Genomic DNA, 5,501 nt, shown 5'->3' with positions numbered 1-5,501 from the left:
ATTTTAATTTCTGTTTCTGCTTTTCAAAAATCAACTCATATTGCGAGAGGTGAGTTGAGCCTCAGGACACACTGAGGTATTTTCAATTTCTGTTCTTCCAATTTCTGTTTTAATTCATGATTTCAAAATTTAACTCATATTGCGAGAAGTGAGTTGAGCTTCAAGAAACGCTGAGAAATCTTCAATTTCTATTTTTAATTTATGTTTTTCAAAAATCAACTCATACTGCGAGAGGTGAGTTGAGCTTTTTAATTTCTGTTTCCCAAAAATGAACTCATATTGTGAGAAGTGAGTTGAGCCTTAGGACACGCTGAGGTATTTTCAATTTCTATTTTTCAGTTTTCATTTTTCAAAAATCAACTCATATTGCGAGAGGTGAGTTGAGCCTCGGGTCACATGACTAGGTATTTTCAAAATTTGCTTTTAAGTTTCAAAAAAAAACCAACTCATATTGCGAGAGATGAGTTGCGTCTTGGCTCACGCGCTGAGCTATTTTCAATTTCTGTTTTAATGTTTGCTTCAAAGAGTCAATTCATATTGCGGGAAATGAGTTGAGCTCAAGATCACATGCCAAGTAGAATAAAGATTAAAGTTGATTGAAGACACCAGATTTGGCCTCCCTGAAGTTACAGTGGAATAGGTCAAAGTTGCAAGTCTTGTCTTCCTGAAGTTGCAGTGGAACTGATCGAGGATATCAGATCTTTCTAAAGTTGCAGAAGTCCAGGCTACAAATCTTATTTCACTAAAGTGATAGAAGAGCAGATTTGAAGCTGTAGATCTTGTCTTTCTGAAGTTACAAGTGAAGCAGATCGAAGCCACAAATCTCATATTCTTGAAGTTACATTGGAGTAGATTAAAGCTACAAGGTATATATCAGAAGATGCAGCAGATTGAACCAAAACTACAAGATGCGATGGACTGGAAGGAGACTACTTGAGCAAGAAGAGCGCCAATGAAGTCAAGACTCGGCAAGACGAGGCAAAATTGGCCTCTCATTATGTCTTTGCTCCATTACCGTTACACGACAATGAGCAAAGAGGGGCAGCTGTACAGGCCAATTTTGGGCCCAACCCCAGACCCAAATTACCCTCAACCCCTTTACAAAACCCATACACATCAAACCCCCAACCCAAAACAACCCTCAGCCGAACTAACCTATTAAGCCCGTTTACCCATCACCTAACCCACTAAACCAACCGGCCCACTTATATGCAATTAGACCCAATACAACAAAACCCACTAACCCACCTAAACCCAAGTAACTAAAATAGAAGCCCAACTTTAGACTTAGGGTTTCAGGAACTGAAACCTTAACCTAACAGGCGCCGAACCTACCCCCACCTACCCTCTGCGCCCCCAGACCACTGGTCACATCTGCCATGCTCACCTGCTCTGCCATTCACCCATCCCCTGCAAAGACCAAGACAGAAGACATGACAGAATAATAGAAAAAGTTTGTAAAAAAGGGTTATAAAACCCGATTCAAAAAGCATTGTAAAGGGTTCGATAGTTTTGAAAACAAGAAAAATAAGAAAACATTCTAAATCCTAAACAATAGAAATCTTCCCTCATCATTTAGATAAACAAAAAGCAGCCGAGTAATCCAGATCACAGAATCAGAGACTAAATCCTAATGTGAATACCCTATTGTTTATTTTTTAGTTTTATTTTCGAATATTTTTTAAAAAACATTTATAAACAACTAAATAAATAAAAAAACAGTATTTTAAGGCATAAAAAATAAAATAAAAAAACTAAAAAATTTAAAATTTTTACCTTTTTTCGGCCACCATGTACGGTGGCTGGCGCCGGCACGGCGAGCCTCCAGTGGCCGTCCGGTGACCGGCCCTCTGGCCTGTAGCCCCCCTCTCTCTTCCTCTCTTTCTTTTTTTTTTCTCTTCCCCTCACAAATGATTTTTTTCTGAAATTAGGCCTATTTATAGCCCTCCAAAATGATGTCGTTTTGGGGGCTATACTTAAGCCCCAAAACGATGTCGTTTTGGCCTAACCCAAACCGTTCGACCCGACCTGACCTATGATCCGCGTGTTTTTAACTCAACGGGATATTTATGCGCGCAGTCCTTCTGCTTTTCTGATGCTTCGCAATTAAGTTTTTTATGGTTTTCAATTCGGCCCCATGATTTTTTTGCGGTTATCAATTTAGTCTTGTTGATGCGCTGCGCTTAGAGGGAGTGGAAATATTGCTGTTTCGGTCCCCCAACGTTTCACGTGCATACAATTAAGTCCCTTTTCTTTGTTTTTATTTTGAATTGGCCCCACAACTTTGTTTTTAATTTAATTCTAGTCCCTTTTTCGTTTATTTTTATATCTTTATTAAATATCCTTATGATTTTTATGTTATTAGTATTATTAGTATTATTATTATTATTATTATTATGTATTAGTATATATTTTTATTATGTAAATATATACATATATATATTTTCATATTTAATATTTTTATTTCACTTTATTTTAATATTTTATTAATGTTATGTTTGTTTCTTTTATATTTCAATGTTATCATTATTATTATTATTATTATTATTATTATTATTATTAGTTTATGCTTTGTTATAAATTAATATATTTTTAATACGTATATATACTTAATATATTTGTATATACCTAGGTAATATTATTACTAGTTTTTTTAATGTGTATATTACCTAAATATTTTAGTATTATGTATATTCTTCATATATTATATATGTGTATTCTTAATACTATACTTTATATGTATCATGTATTTTTTAATGTTACATTATTATATTTTAATATTATATTATATATATATTCCTATTATATTATATTCATATATCTTTTATATATTACTATGTATATATTTTGATATTATTAGTTATATATTACTTATATATTTCCATGTATATATTTTATATTGTTCCATGTACATATTTGAGTAGTGTTATTAATATTTTTTACGTTATTAGCATTTCTAATATGTATGGTATATGCTCATTGTCATATATTATGTACATATATACCTTTTTTTATTTGTATTATTTTCGTATGTCGTATTATTCATTTTGTACTTATTATTTCAACTATTGCTACTTATTATATTATTATTTGGTGCACATACATCTTTTACTATTATTAGTATAAATGTATTTTCCTTGTCCATAGTATTCCTAATAGATATTGCATATGTTCATTTATATTATATGTACATGTATCTAGTATGTATATATTTAGTATTATTGCACATATATGTCTATTAGGCATTATATTTTCATACATCATGTATATATGTCATATATTATATTTTTGCATGTTATCTTATGTACATATTATCTTATATTATTATTACTAAGTGTATCTTGTATTTGTTCATGTTTTTTCTTTATTTTTATTTCTTTTCTAAATATCATTATTATTGTTTTGCTAACGCTCTAGTATTCTATGTTAACATTTTTCATTAATAATGTCATTGTTTGCATCTTTGACTTATTTTAAATTCTTACTTCATGAATATTTTTATGTTTTAATTAATAATCGAGGCAACATATCGACTTAACATTAAGTCATAAATTTCATCGCTATGTTGGATGGAATTTGTCGTCTCGTGTTAAAACGGTATATCCTTCTCAAAAATCAAAAATTAAAAGTTCTCGTCTTTTAAATCGGATCACGATTGGAATTTAAATTGAAATCGCATTTTTGAAAATTAAGACAACACATGTTTAAAATATACCAATTTTGGGTGTTGCGAGGGTGCTAATACCTTCCTCGCGCGTAACTGACTCCCGAGCCCTACTTTGTCTCTGGATTTTGACGTGGACCTAAACTTAGCCTTCTTTTTATTTTAAAAATAAAGAGATCTAATAGGTGTCCGATCACACCTAGGAAAAAGGATCGGTGGCGACTCCTTGTTTTTTCTAAAATAAAATTTCAGTTTCCAAGTTTTCAATAGATCGCCACAATTAGCGACCGAGAACCAAAATTTTTACGTCGCTACATAAGGTAGTTGAGGGTTAAATTAGCGACGATATTAAACAATACATTAACCTTGCATAACTTGCAAGATTATTGTGATTAAACTGTTTCAATATAGAAATATTTTGTTACCTCACTTAATATTTTATGTGCTTATGAAGATTGATTAATTGTTTAAATTTTCATTGAAAAATATTCAAGAGATTGGTTAATCTAGCATGTATGTGCAGTAGTTAACAAATTACCAAGTTACCATGAAAATATTCGTTACAACATGAATGCGAGTTCAATAATTCTAAGTTAAGGAATGTAATTGACCTAACACAATTATGTCATCTTGATTAAAACCATCTTTTGAAATCATGCATTGAAATTTTTATTTTTATTTTATTTTACTTAGTTATATTCTAGTTTTTAATCACTTCCTTAAAATCAAAATATTTTTAATCACCAAAGTGTTTGATTTACATTTCATAAATATTTTTCTTTCATAGTCCCTGTGGGTACGAAAACTCGACATTTTCTTGTCACTTTATTACTTGATAAGATTGTGTACACTTGCACATTTCTGTCATTCCAAGTTTTTGGCGTCATTGCCGAGGACTATTTTAAAATAAATTATTTTTTAAATTGTTAATTTTGCATTTTGGTCTATTTTTTTGTTAAATTTTAATTCTGATTTTTTGTGTGTTTGTTTCAGGTGTTTATGAGTATTGATCAAATTATTGACTTACTCCTCGTAGACCTTGAAGCTGAAAGGACTTTCAGACAAAGGAGAAGACAAGTGAACCAATATGATAGAAATTGTGCCATTCGATAATATGACATTCCTCTATTCAACAAGCTCAATCCAAGTATTAGGAGACCTGAAATCAAGGCACAACAATTCGGGCTGAAGCCAGTCATGTTTCAAATGTTTCAAAATATGGGTCAATTTAATGGGATTCCTACTGAAGATCCACATCTTCATCTTCGGCTATTCATGCAGGTGAGTGACTCATTTAAATAGTCAAGGTAACTGAGAACGCCTTGAGACTGAGATTATTTCCATTCTCCTTAAGAGATAGAGCACGAGCGTGGTTAAACTCCCTACCGTTCGCTTCTATAAATACATGGCAAGAGTTGGTTGAACATTTCTTAATGAAATATTTTCCTTCATCTTTGATCGCAAAGATCCGAAATGAAATCACTTCATTTCAACAACTTGATGAAGAATCTTTATATGAGGCATGGGAGCGGTTCAATGAGTTAATATGAAAGTTCCCTCATCATGGCATTCCTTACTACATTTAGATGGAGACTTTCTATATTAGTCTCAATATTCATACTAGAATGATGGTGGATGCATTGGCAAATGGAGCCCTTCTTTCTAAGTCTTGTAACAATGCTTACGAGATTTTTGGAAGAATTGCTAGTAATAACTATCGGTGGCGAACCAACCGAGTAGCCTCAGAAAGGCGAGTAGTAAGAGTACATGAAGCGGACACAATTGCTTCTTTGGTAGTCCAGGTATCGTCTATGTCTTCTATGCTTAAGAGCATAAC

The 5,501-nt window shown here is 32.2% G+C and overlaps 1 non-coding gene across 1 annotated transcript; it reads right to left on the bottom strand.

Moving 5' to 3' along the window:
• Positions 1 to 5,127: 5,127 nt before the first annotated feature.
• LOC121204268 (small nucleolar RNA R71) lies at positions 5,128 to 5,234 on the bottom strand. Its single transcript, XR_005899196.1, has one exon. It is a non-coding gene; the product is annotated as a small nucleolar RNA R71 (small nucleolar RNA).
• Positions 5,235 to 5,501: the final 267 nt, after the last annotated feature.

This window comes from Gossypium hirsutum, chromosome A07 (genome assembly GCF_007990345.1).
Source record: "Gossypium hirsutum isolate 1008001.06 chromosome A07, Gossypium_hirsutum_v2.1, whole genome shotgun sequence".
Taxonomy (NCBI): domain Eukaryota; kingdom Viridiplantae; phylum Streptophyta; class Magnoliopsida; order Malvales; family Malvaceae; genus Gossypium; species Gossypium hirsutum.
The sequence above is the reverse complement of the archived record's forward strand: the minus strand, read 5'-3'. Positions and strand labels throughout refer to the sequence as shown.